Source organism: Corvus cornix, chromosome 7 (assembly GCF_000738735.6).
Source record: "Corvus cornix cornix isolate S_Up_H32 chromosome 7, ASM73873v5, whole genome shotgun sequence".
In the NCBI taxonomy this organism is placed as follows: Eukaryota; Metazoa; Chordata; class Aves; order Passeriformes; family Corvidae; genus Corvus; species Corvus cornix.
This window is the reverse complement of record NC_046337.1, coordinates 29243648-29258202: the sequence shown is the minus strand read 5'-3', so window position 1 is coordinate 29258202 and position 14555 is coordinate 29243648. Positions and strand designations below refer to the sequence as shown.

The 14555-nt window shown below is 39.4% G+C and overlaps 1 protein-coding gene and 1 long non-coding RNA gene across 8 annotated transcripts in view; one reads left to right on the top strand and one right to left on the bottom strand.

Moving 5' to 3' along the window:
• Window positions 1-14555, top strand: part of SLC39A10 (solute carrier family 39 member 10) — a 75121-nt gene that overhangs the window by 15906 nt on the left and 44660 nt on the right. The window lies entirely within an intron of this gene.
• Window positions 1-14555, bottom strand: part of LOC104693746 — a 51465-nt gene that overhangs the window by 27516 nt on the left and 9394 nt on the right. The gene's annotated exons all lie outside the window — the stretch shown is intronic.

The following is a 14555-nucleotide window of genomic DNA, read 5'->3' as shown; positions in this document are numbered from 1 at the left end:
ACAGGATAACTTTGGAAACTGAAGACACACTTGCTTCAAGCTTCCTAGAGCTCCATCCAGTCTGCAGCAGAGCTAGTACTTATTCTATCTTTCCATTTTGGACATGCTAGAAGGAGATTGAGAGCCTAAAGAAGTTGCATTTCTGCAGAACTGTCAGCAAAATTTTCTGTGATCCAACAGGGCACTTCTACTGCCTCTGAACCTGCCTCTCTGGGACTATGACGCTGATTTAGCTGCAGCTGTTTTATCATGACAGGCAAGACCTTCCTACTGACAGATATTTGGGTTTAATATAAGAAAGGACATACACCATGAAATAAAGATGATAATCATAAACTTGGGGAAACAGCTGGGGGGGATAATAAAAGGTTTCTAATTGAGTGGAAGAAAATGTCTTTTCCACTGGAAGATATTTTCACTTTTTACCAGAAATTACCTATCTCTTCCCAGTCTTTAACCAGAGTAGCCACAACTAAAATCCACTGCCTGCACCATGCTCTCTGTCCCCTACATCCAGTCACAACCAAAGGCAATGAGGAGCAGCTACTACGACCAGTCCTACAGAGTCACATTTGCCCAGCTACTCTGCCTTCAGCCCCAGTACTGCCCTCAGGATCTCTGCGCTGTGTTCCAGCATACAATATAGATAAGGCAGCAAATCCTCACTGCCTCATCTTAAAGGGGAGGCTTTTCCGATTTAGGATCATTGATTGCTTTGTCCTAAATATATCTTTCCCTGGTCCCTTTTTTCCTGACTCAGAAGTTGAAACATTGTCAGGAATACATTCCTTCAGAAAAGGATAAGATACGGTAATTCGCGGTGCCACTAAATGTAGGGACCTCCATAAACTTCTCATGAATGCAAGCAGTTTGAAGGAATGCTTTTTAATTCAGCTGATTAAAGAGCATGAAAACAGATAGATAATGCTTAAACTGTTTGTATACATGGGTGTAGATTTTAAAGATGGAAGAGAGCCTAAAAAATTCTTAAACTGTACAAGTATTTTAACTAGACTTTACAAACTGCTTTCACTTTGGACTTGGGCCCGGAGTAACCATATTATGATTTCTTGTCATTAAACTATGGCTCTGATGGTTTAATTCTTCCATGAATGACTAACACTTTACCAAAAACTTTATTTAAGCACAGAAGAATGGATGACCTTCAAACAAATCACTTTTCAGTACCTGAGAACCCAGCTAGGAACAGTGCAGGAAGCAGGTGGACCTGCACATTGTACCATGAACACCATCCCTTCCTTTCATCCTGCCCCTCATGCCATCCTCAGGCCCTCTCTGATTGGTGTCACTGCAGGGAAGGATCTCCAGCTTATTCTTTGTGAGAACAAAGGGCTTCACTACGTGTTTGCCAACCAGTTTACTTTTTGCAGCCTTTCAAAGTGGTTCACCAGGTGGTGCTTTTATTGCCAAAAGGGAGGGTAAGCTCAGCTCTTGGGTTCCTGTTGACTTCCAGACTCACTGGGAACTGGATGCTGGATGCCCTCAGAGTTCTGAGTAAAGCAAAAAGATGCATCCTTGGTTACTAAATGTTTGTTATCTACCCTTTAGCTGCTCATTGGTAAAACAGGTAAGTGGCCATAATAGGTAAATGCTTGGGGGGAATGCCGAACAGGAAAACAAACATTTCCACATTTATGTGAGTTGTTTCCTTGCTCACAAAAGCCTAGGTTTCAAATACACTGTTAGCACAGAGTTTTGATATCCATGTTGCTGCTTTCTGAATAGGAGTGAAATGGGCTTTGCAAGACTGTGGGGAAATACATGTCTGGTCTGGAGAGGGAGGCAAATACATTGGAAGTAACATCCACACAATTCAGAAAATGCATTTCTCCAAACCATCGACAACCTTGCACATTGGCAGCTTCTCTGTCAAAATATTAACTGTTACAGGGCCAGCTACTGACTGCCAGTCAGCTCACACCAGCGAGCTGCGGGGTGAGAGGAGGTGGATCTGGCATCCTCCTCTCCTTGAGAATCTGCTGAAGCCCCAGATTTCAGTGTGGTGCTGCTCCTGCTGGGCCTCAGCACTTTGCTTTGACTCCTCTGTATGCAATGAGTTCCTCAGTTACCTTCCTTCAATGCTAATTAGCCAAATTCATACGCAATGCTGCTGAATGAGGCAGCTCCAGGTATAGGCTCTGTGGAGATGACTTTGCCCTCAGAAAATAGTCCAGAGTTTAATCAGACTGTGTGAGTGAGTTAAAGCACTGTGTGCCTTTATGTAGCCATTGATAGTGACCTTGGTGGGAGACTGTCCTAACAGCTTGGGATCTTACTCAACCTGACTTCTTCACCTGGTGGGCATCCACACGAAAAAATAGGGAGCACTCACAATTTTGTGATCCTTCAACACCAGACCTGGTTGTGAAATGCAGAGGGCAGCAAAAGCTGCACTTGATAATAAGTATATTAACTATTAAATGCATGCCCTGCAGCATGATGCTCTTTCCAATAAAGCAGGCGGCAACAAAACCAGATTGTAACTGATAGGGAGTGTTCAACAGCCCTAACTGGATTTTGGCAGGATGAACATCACAAACAGTAACATGCCCCCTCTTGCAAGAAAAAAACAAAACAAAAAAAACAAAAGACATTAAATTGTTAATGCCCCTATATAATCAGAGCTTTGATCTTGATTCTAAGAAAAGGAACCTCAAGCCAGTAGTTGAAATCCCTACAGTAGGCACAGGCATTGGTTTAATAATGGTACAGAATAAGCTTCATGATGCTGTCTGCTGCTAGCTCTCCCACTCTGCTTGGCCTATGCCTACCTACTTAAGCTACAAAATCCAAGAGGCTATTTGATTTTTACTGATCACCAAAGACCCTTAGGGTCTTTTTAATGCATTCCAAAAACAGATGATAACCCTCCATTCTCCAAGAAAGGATGTTCCATGGCAGATCCTAGCCATCACTCCCCTTGCTTCCTAAGCAAATCTGCAGTGCTTATGACATTTGCTTTGTATTAACTTCCTTAATGGATAGCTCTGTTTGGAGTTCTTATTCTTTCAGTGACACGTTACGTGTCAAATCCTAAATGTTCCAAATCTTACCTTTATGGAAACAAATTAATTCTCTTGCTGCTTCTTGTGTGAGAATGTGTGGAAACTGGAGATTCTCTGACCACCCTCCAGACAGTTAAGAAATGGCTTCCAGGACTGTACTTTTAGGGTATGTGGGGTTCTGTTAAACAGCCTTTACAGAACCCAGCTGGTAAACACAAGGTGAGTTGCAAGGGCAACTGAGAGACAGCAATGAAGGGAAAGATTCAACAAGTCAAGGCATTGAAATGACTGGGATTAAAGCAAAAGTTAAGTACTGTGTGTCTTCAGAATTCAGGCTTTAATTAACAGCTTTGCTTTTGCTGTAAAGGATTCCTTGCACAGCTCCTGTTTTTCTTCCTGGGCATTTTGAAATATATTTGTATCTCGAGTCTGCTTTGTGGTATATTTCAAAAAAAGGGTTGTATCAAGGGAGAGCTAAAAAAGTATAAAATTAGGCCACTGCTTATGCTCATTATGTAAGAGGCAATTTGGGTATTTCTTTGCTAGAATCCACCCTCATTACATAGTGATGTTTTCCCAAATTCCTTTGGCCGTTTTAGGTGTATCTTTAAGAGAAGATGTGTCTATTTTTACTTCCCCTGCACTCACATCTGTTTCTTTCTTATCAGCAAATATCTATTCATTGGTCCTATCTAACTCTTTTACATTTATCTGCATTAAAATGTGTGTCACTCATTTACTCAGGGTTTGTACATAAATTAAAGTCTCCTGTATCTCCTATAGCAGTTATTCTTTCTGCTTTTTGCATCACCTAAAACTAAAATTACATTTGTTTATAGCAGACACATGAATTTGTATCCCTTAACTGTTTCTTAGTTCAATCAGTCAATTTTTGCAATTAGATTGTGTCTGAAGTCCCATGAGTTTGACAGAGTATTTGTATTCAGAATATTCTGTTTCCGAACTTGATGGGGATGGGGGTTTTTTGTTTGTTCTTTGCCCAAGAAATAAAAGGTTTCTGACTCTTTTCTAAGAACTTTGAGAATTATTTAGATAGAAAACTCACAGGTCTACAAGCTTGGACTGTCTTAGCCTTACCTGTAATAAAAGTCCAGCATCTAGAAGATATTTCATATTTAAATAGGAATTTTTAGTAAGCTACTTGTTGTTTTCTGTCCTAGAAATCTCCTTGAGAGATAATCTTTGAGCAGTTCTGCTAAGTGCTCTGTAATAATAATGGTTTTTTACTTCTCGGAGTACTAAAATATTCTCCATGTAGGTACATTCACATTGGTTTTTCACATAATTTAAAAATCTTTCCACACATAATATAATTTCTTGCAATAACATAAGATGTTCATGGCAAAACATTATATTATACAGAGAATGCACTAGTGCAAAAATGAAAGGTAACCTTGGTCATCTAAATCAGGTCTTGAAAATTAATGCTGATCTGTAATCTTTGCCCAGGAGAAATGTAATAAGTCTTCACAACAGTTGCATCAGATTTCTAGAATTTTATCTAAGTAAGTATGTAACTCTACCCCAGCTGGATGATTAAACATTTAGCATACTTACCATAAATATGGGTTTGTAATGGGGAGCATTTAATTTGTTTCAGTTACCTGTACAAATAATTCTAATCTGCAGATCAGTTGCCCTGGTTTGAATAATGTGCATATTTAACACAGCAAAATGCATGTGTCTAAACTTGGCTTGCAGTGTTGAAGCAACTTATTTAGACAGACAGATATTTGATGGATATTTAGTATCTCAGATATGTTTATCATACTAATTCTAGTACATTTATCATATTAACCCTATTTAGTTACATGTGCAGTTTCTCCAGCAGATACACAAAGAATATTAGTATCACATCTAAGCAAACCACCTGTAATTAGTTCCTGTCAAAACTGACGTAAAAGCAACAGGAAAGAAGTTAACTCTCTTAGTTCTTTGATAGTCGGTGTTCTATTGTCTGATGCAAGAAAAAAAAAAGGAAATAATTTACTACTACTACTATAATCATATTTTTGTAGAAATTGCCTCACAATTACATAACCATGTCCTTTGCACACTTTGGTGCCCTTTGTTTGTAAATCATCTCAGGGGAATCCACTAAGCCACTACTGGCAGTCAGAGGCAGGGTTTTACGCAGTTTTCACGACAAGCTTTTTCCCCAAAGTGCCCTGTTTCATGGTCAGTTCCTGGTAGCAGTGTCATGTAAACATCCTCCACGTGTTTTAGACCTCCTTCTCTATAAAGTGTTGTCCCAGTAGTCTTCTGTGGCATTGCTGTGGATGGAGAGGCTTAGGGAATGCTTTACATTTATTAGAGTAAAATCTCTGTAGTCTCTTTTCCCTCCCTGTGAAGACAGAGTCCAGCCATCTCCAGGACAGGCAGTAAGTATAGTTTGATATTTCATTTCTTTCTGTTAACCTTGCTGAGCAGACAGTATGTTACCAGACAATGAAATGGTGAAACATAAAATTCTACAGAATTCTGAAGAAAGCTGCAGATGCAGAACAAGTATTTGAGTTTGCTTCAAAATCCTTAACTCTAAGGATGTAGGTGTAAACCCAAGGATCAAAAAAATTGCTTACTTTATTAAATCAGGAGATAAAAGAAATCAATTCGCTTGTCCTGTCCCACAGATTGTGAAAAATCAGGGAGAGAAGAGAAAAGTAATCCTTCAGTTTGTAAAGAGAAGCAATAAACATGGAAACACAGTCTCATACTTTTAAATCTGTTGTGGGCATAAAATACTTTTCCAGGAAATTGGTTCATGGAGTGGAAAACATGCTATCAGATGTAATAATGATATATGAGACCATCTCTTGTATTAATTCAAAAGTGCTGTAAGTATTGCAACATCTTCAGTTGGGAGGGTTGGGTGCTAAAGCTCTAAGCAGAGCTTTCTGAGGTGGAGTGAAAGCCTGTTGCACACTAAATGCACTCAGCAGCTGGATGAACAGCACTGGCTGGCTACCAGTATGTGCCATTTACTTTGTAAACAGGGAGCTCGACAAGTAAAGACCTGCTGGATGACTGGAAAAAAAAAAAGAGTAGGCATGTATGGAATTAGAGAAGAATATAGCTGGATCAGGTATATTGTGTGTGAGCAGTAATGAATGAGAGAAATATGCTGTCAGTGTGTTCATCACCAGCCTTTAATGACATACCATGATTACTTTCCCATTCATGTATAGAGTGTTAATGGCATGTGCTCAGAAGCAGCTCCAAAAGAAACAACTAAGATACATCACTTCCTCTTGAACTATTCTTTAGGGTTGGTTTAGACATTACACAGATTAACAGTAATGTGAAAGTGGTAGAGCAGAAGGTTACAATGTCATCCAAATAGATTCACCAAACACCTGCATTAAAAAAGCTTATCATAAATTTCTTACATTCTGATCAGGCAAGGAATGTTTTTAAGTGTACATAAAAGAGATTCTTAGTTTTCTTTTTTCCTTTTTTTTTTTTTTTTTGGTGTTAGATTAAGAAATGTGTCATATAATTAAAAATTTTATTTGCCAGTGATGGATCATCTGTAGCTAAAATCATGCAAGTGTTAGGGCTGCCACCTCAAGTTGGATACCAAATCTAGGGATGGCAAGATCATAGTGTTCCCCAAAAACAAATTTTGGAGGGAAAGGGTTCAGGGAGCAGAAGTGATAGTCTTCACAAATGCACTTCTACAAAATGCTGCAGTGTTTGATTTCATGTAGGGTCTGATCTTGGATAAACTGCAGGTAAACTGAGTAATGCAATTAAATCAGACTGGCAGATTGCATATGGATATGAAGTATCAGGTTGCGCGACAAGCTGTGTGAAAAAAGCATCAGACTGGGTCTTGAATTGCTTGAAAAGAAAGGGTGTTTTACAGCAGGTTAAAACTTTAGTTAGGCTTCTGGAGCACCATTAGCATAATCTGATTACTGTCTAGGCAGGTGATGGTTGCTCCTGGATAGGCCTAAAGGAAATGAATGCTTTGAAAGCATAAAGCAGTGCTCAGTGGGAGGCAGGAGGAATTCTGAACTTATTTGGGATTAAATGAATATTACAAATGATCCTGATAAATTTTAAGGAGTGTCTTGCCTGTTCAGATTTCTTCTTAAGGTTTCAAATACTGCTTAACCTTTCACTCTATCAAATTTGTTCTTACATCCATTGCCCTTATGATTTCTTACCTGGTCCAAAAGATATATTTGGGGGAGCTGTGGGGATGTGGTGTTGGAGGGGGGAGGCGTGTCAGGTTGGTTGGTTTGGGTTTTTTTAGTATTTCTGTTTATTATCTTCACTCACATCATTTGGTATATTCTCATAATGCTCTCTAACTAATTCTATTAAGCTCCCATTCCAACGCTAATATCTCATTCCGGGTGTTAAAGAAGTACTGGCCATTAAATTCTTTCAAAGTAAAGGCATGAGTTGTACTCCTTCCTTCTAAAGGAAATTATGATTTACTGGCAAAGAGCCGGGGTGAAAGTGACTGTCAAAAATTCTATATTGTGTTTCCAGCTGTGCATCTCTCCTGGTGCATAACTTACTGGGATTTTCTTGTGCTTCAATTTCAAGCTCCAAGCTTAGCCATTGCCATGTTTGTCTTAATTCTTGCTAGCATAGTTTAATTATTTGAATCCATTTACATGTCTTGTTCTTCAGACCAGTAGAAATTATATTGCTAATTAATTGTGTCTAACTGAAACACTAAGTGGGCTTTTAGGTCCATACAGGAAAACTATAAAAAATCAAAGACAGTAATTTTTTTGAATACCAGATCTATTAAATGGCTTCTAAGTTTTGCATTTCTTATCACTGGTTTTAAGTCACTTTTAGTCCCTCTGCACAGGGTTTGAGTAGCACCTGGAATGACATTCCAGTTGTCATTCCAAGTGCCATTCTTTTTTTCATGTCATCATTTATAACACAGTTAATGTTAAATTGAAACGTCAAGTTAATGTTCAGAACATGATCCTTTAGACACCATTGAAAGAGAGCACTAGAAGAATATTTTTCCTTTATGTTCTTGTTTTCCATTCTGTTTTCCATTCTGTTTTCCATTCTGATTAGGGTGAAAAGACAACATCTCTGAGGTTTTATGCAGGTTGAAGGGCCTGTCTTCTCAAAGCTATGACTTTGCAAGGACATCCCTTGCTATGTCACACAATAAATGTGACACATATAGGGAACATCAACTTCCTGCGTGTAAGCTGCAGTAGGATATCGCAGATTTCCAGGTAAAAGCCAATCATGCATGAAAACCCTCATGCAATTTCATGTGTCTGCAATAACTGCACATGAGAAGGAGCTCTGAAGGCTTTCACTGAGAATGGGACCAATATGCCAAAGCATTCATTCCCTCAAAAAAGGTTCTATCTAGGACCTGAAGATTCCTGGAAAGCATAAAAGTATCATTGGCCAGATCATCTCACAGCAGTAGATATTCCAGGGGATCCCCATGTATGTCTCACTTGAATTTTAAGACTCTTAGAGAGTTTGCCATTGCTGAGGTAATTCCCTACTGCTAAAGCAACTTCTTAGACTTTTTCCCAGAGATGTAACAGTAAGAGAAATCTAGATCTGGAATCTTAATCTACTCAGAGCCTGAATGTTGGGAAGAAGGGCTTATGAATGACAAATAGTTAGAACTGCTTTGCAAGAGCTTCAGGGACAGTATTACACAGTCTGGAAATTGCTGGAACTGAAGATAAAAAGGATTTCTCATAACCCGTGTCCCTTCAAAAATTGGTTAAGTATGTCAGACGAGATACTTTAATGTTCCCAAACACTTCCTTTCAGGCATTCTTCCAGGCCAGCAATGCCTTTTGAATTTTCCCTAAAATACTATTTCAACACATCGACCATCCACTTTGCAAAGGGGAAGGTGGGAGCAGAAAGCTTTTTGACACTGCCAATTCCTTTAGGCACCTGACTCAAGTGACACTTGTATACTGCAGATTAGTTTCCATTTCCCATTTCAGGTCAAACCTTTTATTTTCTTCTATTAAAGCACTGAACATATAATTATGAGTGTTTTCCACCTCTTTAATTTTGCCTGAAACTGATTCTGACCCTTTGATGTTAATTACCCTGAGATGATCTCGAACTACATTTTAAAACCCGCTGTGAAGCAGACCTGTGCTGTACATCTTAATTGTATTTTTCAGTTTGAGGACTCCCGCTGTCCAGTCTTCAGATATATTTGAACTGCATCCTGAAATTCAGGTTTGTAGTTAACACACACCCACTCACACCTCCCATCCCCACTAAGCCTTTCTCTAGAGCAGTATCTCCAATTAATCAGAACCCAATTCTAGTTCAGATGTGGAGTAGCTGGTAGAGTTATCCCTTCAATCCTCTCAGGAGACAATTAAGGGCAAGGCAGTGCATCTGCTCAGGAACATTAGTTGTTCACTTTGTGCCTTTCTTTTATTCTGACTTTTAAATGTGTACCCATCAATATAAACAAATGGGTCTCAAAAGAGCAATTAGATTAGCAGAATTTCAAAACTCAGGGCTTTTTATGACTGTATCTCTCTTGTCTTGGCCAAGAAAAATCATTACTATAATTCCAACTGGATAAAGGATGCTTACCACCTCCTCAACAATTTGTTCACTGTTACCTCTATAGGTATGCATTCCCATACCCTTCTCCGATTTCTTATCACTGGTTGCTGCCTCTGAGGAAAACAGCAAGAGGCAGGACTAAGGGGAGAGTTAAATTAGCCCACTTTCACGCTTCACCTCCAATAAATCTGCACCTGAATAAAAGTCTTCAGTAGCCAGAAGGGATAACAGAAGAAAAACTATAGCTCAAGAGAAGCAAATCTCTGGCTGACTCCTCAGATGAAGGACTTTGCAGGTATTCCCTGCAATGCTGTTGTAAGTCCATTCCCTCTTACTGTAGCCCTAATACTACTCAATCCATATAGCTTCGGCATAATTATTGGCTTAACCTTAAACCATCCTCTCTCTTAGAAAAGAAGAAAGCACCTTGCCTCTGTACAGATGAGGTGTCAGCTCTCCACAGTGAAGCACTGCTCCTGTTACTGCAAGGAGAAACCTCATGCAGATAGTGGAATTAAGCTGGTCTAAAAATACATCCAGCATCTTCTCTTTAACAGAGAATGACAGATCACTGCTGGGATTAAAAATGCAGCTTTACTGCCTAAAAGGGTCTTTATTGTTCCTGTATTTCACTCTGTGTCCAAAAATTCACCTGGAAAACTCTTAAGCTTAGAGTTGATTGTATGAATAAATGTCCTGAATAAGGAAATAGAAGAAAATATCATCATTAATTTAATCTAACATGAGGAATCCTAAAACAAACCAGTTACTCCCACAACAGATATCACACTCTGGAAAGAACACGATAATTTATGCTTGACAATACAAAGCACAATGCATGTATTTTTCAGATTTATACCAGGTAAATCATGAGGCTGTCATTTATTTTTAACTTATTGATCATTATAATCATCTGGTAAACCCCCAACCTTCTAATATAAAACAACCTGATCATAAGAGAAGTGTCAATCATTGGAGACAGAGTCTATGAACAGGCTGAGTGCTGTGTACCTAAACAGGTTTGGCTGAGCTAACTGCACTCTGAACATATCTTTCCTGGCTTCAGCTACAAAACCATCCTCAGGGCACAGCTAGTTTTCTATTCCCACTGTGCTGCCCTAATCTAGTAAACCTCCACCTCTGACCTCCATAAATACTTTATTTTATTAATTACAAGATGCTTGCTTCATTATTCTGCAAGACCACTTACCCTGATTCCATCTCTGCATTAAATGTTTTTAGATTTGGGCATATCTATGAAAATAGATATAGACTAGATAGATAGATAGATATAGAGAGAGATATGTGAACATATGATATATGTATGATTGTATCATGTGAACATGAGTAAAAGAAAGTAAAGCAAAGAGGCAATGCAGCAAGGCATTTCTTCTGTACATAATTTCTGGAATAGCTATGCTGCACACTTTTCTGCAACTGCTTCTGGCAGTTGGGAGCAATCAACACAAACACCTTGCTGCATACAACAAAACCAAAAATCTTCTGTGATGGCTTAAAGAAACCAAAATCTGAAACAATTTTCATGAAGGAGTGAGAAGGAAGGGAAGCTTTCTTCCTGTGCAAAGATTTCTATGTGAAAGAAAGGAAGCCATGACTCTTAACAATAGCTAAGCATTACTGCTTCATTGTAGATGTTAGGCTTATCTTTTCTATTTTTCTCTGACATTTTCATCCAAAAAAATCTCTCTTGAAATTGAACATTGAGAAACAAAACTAATGTTGAAGTTTATTTCAGAGCTGACTGAAGTGAGCATATTGATTTTTGCAGATTTTGTATCAGCTTCTTGGTATACTCCATTTCTCATTCAGCCATGTAATATTTGGGATAATATTTCTCTGCATACTAGAGGGTCCCAAATGTTGCTATCAAATAGAGAAGTAAACACCGTCATCTTGGTCCATACTGAATTCAGTGTGTATGAAGCATTTCTTTAAAAAAGCAGATTTGTTATGTTGTTATGGTGGTTGTTATGGTCTCACATACCTGGCAGAAATCAAGTGTTGCTTTGGTTGTTTTGTTGGTTCTTTTTCATGTGTATTCAGTGTACCTACAGAAATGACATAGCTTTCAAAATGCCTGGATTCTAGCATCTAGGATTTTTCTGGAAATGGCAGAATTTGCTAAATATCTACCTGCTTGGTAGTCTCAGAGCTGAAAACATTCACCATCGCCCTTCCCCTACCCCAGCACTCACACACACACGCTTGATGTCATGTTCTACATTCCATAACCAATTTGGTGTCACAACCACATTTTTCAGTAATGAGTGTGACATGCAAAGGACATGATTCAGCAAGACTAAAGCATGTGCCTCAGTAGTGGCACATTTACATTCCTATTGATTTGAAAGGGGCTACTAAGCAACTGAGTGAGGTAAATACTTGCCTGCGTAAAGCCAGCAAAATGCTTGAAACGCTTGAATTAGAGCCTGATAAAGGGTAAGTACCATGCTCCTTTATATACTTGTTTTATCATCGTTTTCAGGGAAAAAATTAAACCCAGTGGACTTCCTTTGGGTTCATTAGGTGACTACTGAAAATGATTGTTTCAGGGTAATAGAAACCTTTAGAAATTTTTTTTCCACGTTCTCTTGGAACTTAACCAGCCACGAGCACAATGGGGGGCGGAGGGAGGAAAGTCTTACATCCCATTGTCTCCACAGGACTCCCTGTTCCCTACTGAACACCAGAGTCAATTTTTCCGAACAGCTTTGTCTTTCTGCCAAAGATAATGTCCAAGTTTGGAGTGTATGGGTAAAGATGAAAACTGTGTCACTCACGTATGGCTTGCTTGCTTTTCAGGTGTTTCAGTAATCATTCCTTCCCTGTAGTTTGTGGATGCTTTGCAGTACTTAAGACTAAACTGTACTAAATCCTAGCTTCGAACCTCTCAACAAAGTAGTACAGCTATAGGTATCAAAATGCTGTACATCACTTTTTATGTACTTTCTTTTAAAAATCGGTATGGAAATAAGTTCTCTAAAAAAACTTCATCTGTCAGCTTTTTTTTTTTGTGGGAGGCTTCTGGTGTGTGGTTTTGCTCCTCCTAGAATGTGATAAAGTGAAACTAAAGGAAAAAAAATTTCTGCCTCCTTTCTGAACTTAAGAACATGATTTTTCCGAAAACAGAAGAGAGTTCAAGACCATAAAAATATTATTGCTAAATTTTGATCCCCTGAAAATAAGGTCAGGCTAAAGCAAACAAAATCCATTGAGGAGAAGTTGTCTTTATTAAGGCATTAACTTCAGTGGTGCTGTGAAAGTCTGCTCCAGGGGAGGTTCACTATGCAAATGTCAAATGGGAAAGTGTTCTCAAGCTGTTGCTTGCTGCATGGTTATTGAAGGATAAAACTTAATTCTTGGAAAATTATCCCTCACCAGTATCTCAGGACCAAAAATATATAGTATGTCCTCTGTGTCACCAGGGCATGGCTGGCTGAGACAGACCCTATGTGACAGCAGTCAGTGGTGAGAGACCTCAAGGGCCTGCAGTGAGAAGACTGACTAGGCAGTGAGGAGAAATATTTACCTGAAGTCTTGTATTTGAGCCCTTATCAGCAACAGATTTTTCTCATTCATTCCTCTGTACCCATCACTATTCAGTTACAATTGCACCTTGGCAAGCGCTGCCACAGAGGAACCATCTGCACTGGTTTAGGTACTGGGTTTCCTGTCCTTCAAAAAAACCTTCCAACAACCTTGCACTTGGCCTTGCTGAGCCTCATGAACTTCACATGGGCCAAGCTCTCCAGCCTGTCCAGGTCCCTCTGGATGGCATCCCTTCCCTCCAATGTGTCAAGCGCACCACACAGCTCGGTGTCGTCGGCAAATTTGCTGACAGTGCACTCAATCCCACTGTCCATGTCACCGATGTTAAAAAGTGCCAATCCCAACATCAACCCCTGAGGAACATCACTCATCACTGGTCTCACCTGGACATTGAGCTGTTGACTGAGTGTGATCATCTAACCAATCCATTATCCACCAAGATCCATCTGCCAAATCCATGTCTTCCCACTTTAGAGACAAGGATGTCGTGAGGGGTAGTGTCAAGTGCTTTGCACAGCTCCAGGCAGATGATGTCAGCTGCTCTTCTCCTACGCATCAACAACTGTAACCCCATTGTAGCAGGCCACCCCACTTGTCAGGCATGACTTGCTCTTAGTGAGGCCATGCCCTCAGGCTCTCATCACTCTCCTCCTTATTTTCTGTATGCCTTTGCATAGTTTCCAGGAAAATCTGCTCCACAATCTTGCCAGGCATTCAGGTGAGACTGACTGACCTGTAGGTTATGTTCTTTTGAAGAATACACTGTCAGAAAAGGACATGGAAATACTGTCCCCAGAACAAACAGACCTGCTGTCCCGGTTTTCTACAACTGGAAACCAGAATGTCTCTTTGGGACCTCTACCCAGGTGAGATCCTACATTTAAGTCATGTTAGGAAAAAGGTCAGTTCCTCTTGCAGATTCTTGAAAATATGAACTGCCTTATAAAGACTGAATCATCTCATAGTTAGTGGTAGTACAAGGTTGATTGTTGGACTGGATGATCTCAAAGGCCTCCTCCAACCTTGATGATTCTATGATTCTATAATCTCTGAAAAGCTTTCTGTGAAGACACAACTGTTACAGAGCAATGACTAGACAGAGGTGTTTGGGCAATTGCATCTGCCTCTGCCAAATTCTTGAAGTCCTGTTCTTTCCTCCTCACTCAGCTTTCTCAGGGATTGCTGATCAAGTTATATTAGAATGAAGACTGACTCTGCCCTCAGGAGATCACTGATTTCTGAAATTAATGCAGTTTCTGTACTGTTTTGCACTACAAAACAAGTGGCATTAAAAAATGGAAAGCGTTGCAGTTATATTGATCCACCCCACCCTCCCCTAAAAAAATCACTTTTTTCTATATTTTAGATTACAATTAAACTACCAGC